This window comes from Ambystoma mexicanum, chromosome 8 (genome assembly GCF_040938575.1).
Source record: "Ambystoma mexicanum isolate Mex_15411 chromosome 8, UKY_AmexF1_1, whole genome shotgun sequence".
NCBI classification, from domain to species: Eukaryota; Metazoa; Chordata; class Amphibia; order Caudata; family Ambystomatidae; genus Ambystoma; species Ambystoma mexicanum.
In genome coordinates this window covers 1,521,805,436-1,521,815,899 of record NC_090929.1, presented here as the reverse complement: position 1 = coordinate 1,521,815,899, position 10,464 = coordinate 1,521,805,436, and the positions used below count along the sequence as shown (strand labels likewise).

The 10,464-nt window shown below is 48.5% G+C and overlaps 1 protein-coding gene across 3 annotated transcripts in view; it reads left to right on the top strand.

Moving 5' to 3' along the window:
- Positions 1–2,035: 2,035 nt before the first annotated feature.
- The window catches only part of ITPRIP (inositol 1,4,5-trisphosphate receptor interacting protein), a 280,644-nt gene continuing 272,215 nt past the window's right edge, over positions 2,036–10,464 (top strand). For 2 of the 3 annotated variants that reach the window (XM_069611750.1, XM_069611749.1), the window contains exon 1: positions 2,036–2,526. The gene's annotated coding sequence lies outside the window, so the exon portion shown is untranslated. The remainder of the gene's footprint in view (positions 2,527–10,464) is intronic. The other variant, XM_069611748.1, reaches the window with a different exon arrangement.

Sequence of the window (10,464 nt, the reverse complement as noted above, 5' to 3'; positions counted from 1 at the left end):
TGATGACGGTGGGCCTTCCTTCATCTTCTGAGGAAGAATCTATCTCTGCCTTTCGATCTGCGTCGAGACTGGAGACTTTCTTGTTTCTCCACCGACACACTATAGAGAAATGGCCAATTCGTTTGCAGATGGAGCACTCTTTGTCTCTGGCTGGGCACTCCCTGTCGAACGCTAGATGCTTCGTGCTGGTGCACCTGTGGCACTTGAGGGGCTCTCTCCTGTTCCCTCTTCCTTCTCTCGTGTCTATCGTTGGCCTTTCTTTTTTTGAATGGAATCTCACCGTTTGTATCTCTGCAGGACCCTGGGCTCCTGTAAGCTCCTTCCGTCTTCCAGCCGTTTCCTCAACTGCTCTGGCAATTTCTATTGCTTTATCCAATTGCAGTTCCTTCTCAACGATGAATTTATCCTGGACTTTGCGACTGTTGGTGTGCACAGCCAACATGTCACATATGAGACTCTCTGCATTGTTGCCAAAACTGCACAGCGCCGCTAGTTCCCTCAGTTTTGTGACATAATCGTCCACTGGTTCGGACATCTCTTGCTTTCGGGTGTAAAACCTTATCCTATGGAGCACTGTGTTCTCCTTACTGGCAAATCTTTTTATAATTCTCCTGACCGCCTCCTTAAAAACATTGTCATCATCGCCAGCCACCGGTATAGGGGTGAGACTCTCGAACACTTGTTGACCTTCCACTCCCAGGGCATTGAGTAGCATGGCCCTGCGCCTTGCCGCTGAGAACCCCGCTCCACCCAGAGCTTCCACATAAGTTGTGAACAAGGGTTGCCATTGTGGCCATGGGATGGCAGGCCTACCTGGAGTTTGTAGAAAGGGTGGCGGTGGCGTCGCGCCTTGCATGATTCTGCGTAGGTTCTGGTGATGATCCTCGTCGCCAATTTATGTAGTAGATTACTTGTAGTAACGACAGGAATCGGCAGATCTTTTAACCAGAGGTTTATTCCTTCTTAGTACTAAGCATAAATGCACGCAACGTGCATGTGTCAACAATAAAGGCCAACGTGCCTAATTAATACAGGGTATGCTGCCGTGATGTCCATGTGCGTAGTACGCAATGCAGGCCCTCTTGTGGAGGAGCCGGCGGGACGCTAATCTGCTCCCGTCGCTCTCCCCGCTCCGAGGTCTCGCGAGAGCAGGAGCTCTCGCGACGCTTCTACACCTCTCTTTTGCCATGGGTGAGTGGGCTGCGACCCACATGTTCAGTATGTAGGCGGGGCTGCGCTACAAGCCAGTTCGCGCCTGACCATTAAAGACGTAACAAGCTACGATACGGGCTCTGTGTCTTATTGAGTTATTGTCGCTTCATTGAAATACCTATCGTTGTAAGCATTAGCCACGATTTATCAGGAACTTACGAACATCCTCAAATGTCTCTTGGAGATTCGCAGGAGCCTGCGACCACTTTGAAGAATTTTCATTCAGACCTCATTCACTATACCTTTTAGGGGAAAACAAAAGAAAAGGTGCAAGGCCATATATATATATATGTATATATATATAAATATATATATATATTTGTTTTTTTTAACATTAATACATAAACACGTTTCAATCCAACACCCCAGCCAAAGGGTATCCAATCTGTGGGATGGATTTTACTGTTGATAAAAAGTGCACGTTATTGCTGATGTAAGGATTAAATGCTGAGCAATCCAGAGCATGTGTCCTGTAGGTTCTGCAGTGGTCCCCATAACCTCAATTTCGTTGCCACCAAATATAACAGCGCATGGCATGGAGGAATCCCTTTGTTTACTTCAGTAAAATGGGCGTGAAATCTGCGGACAAGGTTCTCTTCGGCGAACGTCAGAAACGGCTCCAGGTGTGTTTTAAAGAACTGCGTCACCGCCCTACTTGCATCTGTGCCATTCTGCGCGGGAGCATAAACATCGTTATAGTGTTGTGTTCAACCGAAACAGTTCCCAATGTTAATTTGGCATGCCGGGCTGCTGAGGCCAGCCAGCCAGCAGAACATGCATGGGACTATGCAACAGTTCCCATTTAAGGACGTTCTTCTTCCTCGGCTGACAGATGCTTTGTTCTCGGACGGTGTCCCTCTTGGCTCGGCTTTTCTTTGGGTACAAAGGAGCTGTGTCTGGGGCTGCGGGGCTCTGCATCTGCTGCGCCCGTGCCCTTCTACTGTGTCCCACGGGGAGCAACTCGCAAGGAAGAAAAGAGCCCGAGCTGCAGCCGAACGCGCCGGTCCTCCTTAAATGAAGCAAGCCTCGGGTTGTGGTAAGATGAGCCCTGCGCTGGCTCGGCGGAGGGAGGAAAATGTTTCTCATTGCTGCAGTGACATCCAGGAAACGATGAGCACATGAAGTCCGGGGAACCGATGTTTTGTTACAATCTCTGCAAAGAGGGGGGAAGAAGCGACAGAAGGAGGAACGCGGCAGCCCGAGGACCGGCTGCAAGATGGACAGCAACATAGCGCCGAAATAAGGCACCGAATAAGCCTGCGAGCGCCTAGAAGGGGTTCCGGTCTCCCAAGAGGCGCTCAACGCGCTTGCCAAGTGAGTAGCTTCCGTTACTTTCCCCAGAAATATTCCTCGGCCTCCAAATGCCGTCCCTTTTTTATCGAAGTTCCAAAAAGTGGGGTTGTTTGTACATCAGAAAACATAAGACTAGTTGTGGGTTTCTTTAAACATTGTATTTTTTAAACAACGCTTGATCCGAAGATACATCTTCAATAGCAGTGCATTTTAGAAGGTCTACTTAAGCAATCAGCACGTCGCGGCAGGCCCAGCACATAAGCAGTAGTTTAACAAAGGCTTACACAAAGAATCTGATTAAGGGTGTATTGTATGCTTGTCAACATGGCCACGCGTGCTCTGTATTGCCCATATATTTTCCCGCACAGGGCAGCGCAAGTATTTGCACAGTGGGGGTCTAGCTCCAGGGAGAAAGTGAGAGTTTGATAGAGAGCAACTTGAACATGACTTCTGCTCTGTGTATAGAAGAGTGTGGCGTGCGGGTCCGGTTGAGGGCAGATTGCAGAAACAGGATGTGGTGGGGGCGATTAGCGCGTGGGCATGTGGTTGGGACACTGCTAGGTGGCACCATGTGCAGCTAGTCTTTGCACATTTAGAGTTTGAGGCACGGGGCGACGAAAGCAATTGGACAAGAATCACACGCTTTGCTAACCATGCACGATAGCTGGGATGAGAACACAGGCCGGCCGTTTCTTAGAATTCACCAGGCAGACAGTGCACTGTGCACACACGAGCCTTCATAACCATTGGTGCTGCTTCACACACGTACCCACCATCACGAGGGCAGCGTTTGCCCTGGCTGAACCTGAACGAACCAGAAAGTATATATCACAAGGGCGCTGGCAGAAAGGTGCCAATGGCACGCACGGTGCGTGTGCCAGTTGCGGAATTGAGCAATCCTTTGAGCTCCGCTGTAAAACTGCTGCACGCCGGTCATTTCAGGGAGATATTGTGGGCTTGTACCGTGTGTGTGTTTGGTGTATTAGAAACGGGAGTAGGCGATTCCCACGCCGAGTAAATGTGGGGAGCGGCGGGCTACAAGGGGAAGTTCACACTCCTGTATTCTGCACCGCCAGTTCACCTCACAGGGTGGAGGCTTGCCGGAAATCTGGTTTCCTCCTCGCTCCATTAATAGTTTGAGGTGATGTTTCTACTGAGGACTATAGGGTTTTGAAATGTACAGGCTTTTTTAAAACGACTGTTCTTATAGATATTATACGATATTATGATGTGTGCAGCCCGGCTGAAGTTGTGTATAGGCCCGTTTCAACATGAGGGTTGCCCCCCAACGCCTTTGCTTAGAGCGAAAAACTGTCTGAGGCAACCGTGGGGTGCATGCATTATAATGGAGACAAAGAACTACAGCCTGGGGTTAATAGCCGCTGATTGTGGAGGAAGGATAGCTCAGTGGCAACGTGTTGTCTTGGAAGCAAGACAACATAGCGCAACACAGGTTTGCATCCCGATTCCGCGCTTAGAAACCACTCTCTGGTATTAAGCGTGTTATAAAAGAAGTTATTACAATTATAAAATTATCACGAGACAGCTTCATGATGGTGTCAAAGAAATATAACAGGGGTTAATAGTTGCTGATTATCATGAGGCAGCAAGCTGAAGCACAAACTGCTTACTGAAAAGCTATTCGTCCTTCTTTGTCACTGAGTGGCTGATGTGGAGGAACCCGTATTAAATGGCAAAAAATGAAAGACATATAGAAAGGAATATATTGCTATGTTATAGGACTGCTAACTGGCAACATGGGGGACATTGCTGTGACCGACCCCCTCACCCCCTGAGACTTGGGCCCTGTTCACCTGAAAAGGTTGAAAGGCCCTGACGTCGTACCTGTGTGCAGCTTGCAGCCAGAGGTTCATATCCAGAATGAATCCTTCCAATACCATTGCCATCGGCTCCCATCCCTCGTCAGCTTCGCAATATAACGAGGTATTCCTTACCTCATTAGAGAGGAACATCTAGTAATTATTGTGAGTAAGGGGACAAGGGATGCTAGCTGAGGTAGTGTGTATTAGCCCAGTAATCTAGACAATAGACTGAGTGCGACAGGTGTGGGATAATACTATCATCTGTTGTGCAGCACTTAAGTGTAGGGGTAATCTGGTATAATGCACTTTGTACAGAGGGGCCGGATTGGCTAACCTTTTTTTGATGCAAATAATGTCATGCGCTAGCGGTTGCTGTAGCCTGTTCAGACAGTCATGCACACTCGAAAGTGTGCATCATAGATGTGCATTTTGATACGCATCACAATGTCACAAATGGTTTGCGCATCCCCTTGCGCCTGCTTAAAGTGCAAAGAATGACAGGGAAATGTATGCCCAAGTGTAACATCAGCGGCACAAAAAGTGAATGTCATATTTTTAATTTTATTTTCCACATTTATATATATATATATTTTACAAATTCACATTTATAGGCCCTTTAAAGGCCTGTCTCAGTGAAATGCACTCCCAACACCCGTGTGGGGGCTAGATGCTTGTAATACCTTTGGGTTTGGTGCGCCATACAAATAAACAAACAAAACATTAGCTCAAGGCCGCTTTAGAAGACATGCGCAGGACACCATTCTGAATAAGGTGATCAGCACATGTCTTAAATTGGTCCAACAAAAGAAAAGCCCATCTCGTGCTCGTGCTCTGATTTTATTTCTTCCACTTTATGAGAATTTGGTCCGTAGATCCTTTCTTGAGATACGCGGGCATTGAAAGCAGGTGTCACACTACCCCAAAACACGTGTCACTGTTCCCAGTAAAGCATGGTGTGTCTTAACACCAAAGGTGCCTGTGTGACTGCAGCCATCCAGTGACGCGCCCAGGGAGTGGCCTGTAGTGTAGCATTGCTACTCCTGGGATCTGATTGGCCACCCCAGGTGCCACACCATTATCCTAAAATATGAACATCATGTGTGTGTGCACCCATACTTCATGCCACCCCTGCATAAGTTAGTGCCCCACTTGGGCTATCCCAGTCAAAAGAGTCTGGGCACGCCCCTGCAGCCATCCATTCATGTTACAAAAATAACTATTTTTCACTGCGGACTCAAAAGCAATATTTTGAGAAGTCGACTGGTAAGCAGAACTATATGATATATAAAGCTTGAAATCACAACGGTGGGCTCATGCTTGATCGCAGAGTACAATTCATGTGAAACATGTGCGTATAATATGTCAGGCATTCATTTTACTCCACACTTTGGGCCGAATTTACAAAAGCATTTTACAATGGCTGAAGCCCGTTGAAAAACGCTTTGTAAATCAGGCCCTGTATTTTCCTTTCTATGGTGTAAACGAGCACACATCGTCATTTACGATTCTGCCTCCCCCTTCCTCTCTGCCATACAAATATTCCAGCATCTATGCCAGCCTGGCATTTTCATGCCAGTGGAAATGTTGTGGATTCGTATGGGAATCTTGCCTTTTGCTACTTTTTACTCCAGCAAAAAGCAGGCGGATTCCATAGGAATGTATTGTAAACACTGCCTGCCATGCGTAAATGGCAGGCAGCATTTACTCATTCATGGTGGAGTGCAAAAGTGAGGCGTAAAGGTGAGTACGCCTCCACTTTACAGCTGAGTGCAAATTATGGAAATTACGTGAAGGCTACTTGTTTGCACCCAAGTGCAAATATAACAGGCACGTTCTGGCGCAATTTACGGGGAACTCGAACAGGAGCCCCAAAGTGTTTTTGTGAAGGATGCCTGATTTTTGCCAGGATGTCATGCGATTACAGTTGTAAAGAACAGTAGCTGATTTGGGTCTATGCGAGACTGCATTTAGAATGCTTTGAACATGTGTCGAAGAATGAAGTATGGCTAACGTTCTAGGCATCCTAACTACCGACTGCCATTCGATTTGGCAAACACTGAGTCCTGCCCCCCCACACGAAGCCCTGCAGACTGCAGAGTGGGTCATTTCCTGGCGTCTGCTGAGACATTTGCACAGAGGAAATGCCTTCCCCGCAGAGCACAGCCCAGTGACCATTAAATATGTTTGAAATAACGTGCGAAGCAGACGTGAGGCGTGGTTAGAGCACTGAGTTTTTTTTCCCTGCGTCTGACTTGACGCACTGATTCACGAAGTTATGCCCCAAAAGCAGCTCGGATTTCTACTGCTACCTTACACTAAGGCTTCCAGTTTTTCGTTTTTACTGATTTTTACACATATTTACAGACGGAAGTCAATCAGCTGTCTGTGTGTATTTAGATATAAAAATGGAAAAAAACAGAAAAACAGGCCTATCTGCTTGATTCCCCCCTATGCTGTCAATTCTACATCGTAGGCCAATCGCATTACAGACCGGCAGATGAATAGTGTAAATGTTGTATACAAAATAACATTAAAGTTCTTCACATTGCTGGCCGCATTTATCTCGAGTCAGCAGCAATTGCCGGAGCAAGCGTTTGTGGTTATGGCAAGAATGGGGCTGTCATTTCTTCCCTGTATGGCTGCATGTGTGTTTTGATTGATTATTCAAATAAATGCCGAAAAATGCTGGTTGCAAATTATCTTTTGATATCACAAATAATAAATTTATATGCGGATAAATACAGAAAAAAGGGCAACAAATAAATTGGATAAATACAGACGGAAATGGCAGAAAAATAAATACCATGAAACCTGGAGCCTCACAGTTGTACCTTATTCACAAAGCCTTAGTGTATTTACTTATCGGTGAATGGTAGGATACCAGCAGTCTTTTTGTGGCCCCCTAAATCTGTAGAGAATCTGGAGATCTCTGAAGCATTTTTTAAGATTCTCACGTGTGCACGTGATTCACAAAGAATTACTCAATGGCATCTCAAAGATGTCCCATGATGCATCTATAGATTTGCTCGAGTTTTAGACTTTATGAATAAGTTATAATGCGGCAGGTGCACAGTTTAAATGCCAATGGGCATCTCATCATTGGCTGCCCAGTGGCTTTGCCATCTGATGTCTCATTTCCTGCAAAATTGGAGGCAAGGCCGGCTGAAGATGCACGGGGGCCCATCTCAAAATTATGTCTGGGGACACCCTTGCCATATGTGATAAGCTAACACCTTTTACAGAGGTTTGTCTTTGACCAGCAAATACACATTTTAAATGACACATTTTAAAAGACTGATGCTTCTTTAGGGAAAATCTGCATTCCTTCAGCCCCACCTTGCCAGCCTGGCATTTTCATACACACTTCTTTGTGTAGCAAAATCCAGACATAGCAGTGGAGGGAGGGTCTGAGCAGCTGTAGATTATCACAGGACAGGCTTATTGGCCTCTGCAGGCAGAACAAAGAAAAGCAGCCAGTGGGGAGCTGAAACCCCAAATGACCACTCAAATAAGATATGAAGCTTTCTTTGGCAACAAGACTATAAGAACTAGAGCTGTGCTGAATACTGCAAGGCTGGAGGGCGGTGATGGCCTGAATCACCAGACAAGGGGGGCCCCGGGGGGAACGCGAAGCGTTTCCCCCGGGAGGTTTTTGGCGCTGCACACGGCCAGCGAGTGGCCGTGGGAGGCAGAGCGCCTCCCGAGGGTATTTAAGGGTCCAGGGAAGGTTCGGGAGGCAGGCGACGGTTGGACTTGATGATTGTCAGTCCTGTCGCCTGCTCCCGAGCCTTCCCTGAGTAGCTGGGCCTTCGGTGCTGCAGGTTAGCGTAGGTGAGAGGGACAGTGTTTAGCAGTTGGGGGGAGGTTAGTTATAGGCAGGAAAAACTTTTAATTTGTATAATTGTTTGCTATAGCCGGGGGTACCGTAGATAAGGTACCCCCTCTTTCTTTATTAGGCTCCGGTTCCAGTGGTCCGTGTTCGGGCGTAAGGTTTTGTAGGGTTTTTTTTTTTGTTTTTTTTTTCAGTCACAGCATTGTGACACTGCATTTTCGTCCAGTGCTGCTGGGGGTGGGGGTTAGATAGGGTGCAGGGGAACGCTGTCCGTAGGGAGAGAGGGCGATTTTAGCGGGCATTTGGGTCGGTGCCATCTCGCCCACGGGTTGTTGTGGGGGGGGGTTATTGAGGTAGGGAGCGCCTGGTCCCGTGTTGTTGGCTGGGAGAGGGGAATTCTGTGTCCGGTGGCCGTCGCGTGACAGAGGGGGCAGTGTGCTCCCATTAAAGTGGCCGCGTTGATTTGTTGTCTTTATGTGCGATGGTGCTTACACGCCGCCAGGGGGCAGTGTGACACGGACGCATCTCGGCCCCTGTGTTAGTTGGGCTTTTGGTTTTTGGGGGCTTTCTTTTGCTTGTGGCTCGGGCTAGGGCAGTATTTAAGGGGGTAAATAGAGGTAAATAAAATTTTTTTTTTTTTTTAATTTTATTAATTAAAAATAATTTGGAGTATACCATTGGGGATTTTTATATTTACGTTTGGGTGTTTGCAAGCGCTTATTTAACTAGTTTCAAAGTTAGTAGTTGGTCAATTGGGGTATAGGTCCACGGGTAGTTTTTGGCTCGGGGGCTTAGGTTTGCTAGGTTAATTTTCAAGGGGTATATATATTGTAGTGCGCAACCAGATTAGTAGTGCACGTTGGTGGGCCAGGGAGCCAGCAAGAAGGGTCTGGTTGATGCTAAGGCTGAGAGGGAGGACTTGGAAATAATTAGTAGGGCATCTAGGGCCCAGTTGGAGGGGGCAGTGGGGGAGGTCACTGGTGGAGAGGTCACGGGGGAGGGGCAGATAAGTGGTGGGAGCCCGCAGCGTAGAGCAGCGGCAGATGGGGCTCTTGCGGCAGTGGTGGCTTGCACCCCCGCGGCGGGGAGAGGGGAGATTTGGGAATCCAGGGGCAGGAAGTTGAGGAGGGAGATAGACAGGAGGGCGTCCGGGGGAGAAATGATTTCAGGCGGGCAGCCATTGAGGGAGGTAGTGTATGATAGCCCTAGGGAAGCTGGGAGTGCTCAAAAGGAGGTGGCTCAAGGGAACCAGAGTGGGGCCAGTGAGAGGGTGCAGAAGGGGTTGGCAGGGCAGAGGGGAAGAGGGGGTAAATACCTGCAGAAGAGTCCAGGTGGGAGAAGGAGGGAGCGGTCCCCATCAATTGAGGAGGTTAGAGTGGGGTGCGAAACGGCCCCCCCGGGTAGGAGGAGTGAGGGCGGAGGGCGCTGCACAGCCCCCGCTGGTCAGGTGGAGGTAGAGGGTTTTAGAACGGCCCCTCCTCGGTCAGCGCAAGGAGAGCCTAGAGGGTGCAGCACGGCCCCTAGCAATGAGGATTCCAGGGTGGAGGACGGAACGCTTCGCTCGAGAGAAGAGGACCAGGCAGGGCTTTCCGCGGCCCCGCCGAGAAGACATCAAAGGAGTGGCGGGGCGGACGCCCCGGGCTCGCAAGAAGAAGATCAACTCAACTCGGGCATGAGCTTGCATCCACAATGTAGGAGCCCTCTAAGAAAAGAGATGAGGAGCATCGGTGTGGACGCCAGACCGCAGACGGCCTGAGTGGAAAGAGGTGAGCGGGAAAGGGAATGGTCATCTGCATGGCAGAGAGGGGACACGAGAAGGGGGATGGGAAATGAAGGGTCTGGACTGCAAGGGGTAAGGAAAGAAATAGGTGTACAGGCCATTGGAGCCTTGGGGGATGAGAAAAGCATTTGCTTAGTGGAGGCCAAGCGGACAAGGTAGTGGAGCAATTGGTGCTCGAGGTGCAAGTGGGAAAAGAAAAGGAGTTTGAAGTGAAAGGCAAGGAGAAAAAACTGCCATACATGGGTATAACAAAACCGTTGGGGACGCACTTGATGGCAGCGACCAGGGAGAAGATTCAGGCGGGGGAATTTGTAGATGTTTTGAAGTTGCTCCATAGGGAAGTGAGAGCAAAGGAGGGGTCTAAGGAAGAAGAGAGGGAACTGGCTTCGCGCCCAAGGGTCCCGGTGACTATTGAGAATTGGACGTCGGCATTTATCATTTATGCCAGTGTATATTGTGAAAAACTCCCGGAGCGTTGCCTGGCCCTGCTTAAATATATGGATGTAATTAGGAAGGCGTTCACA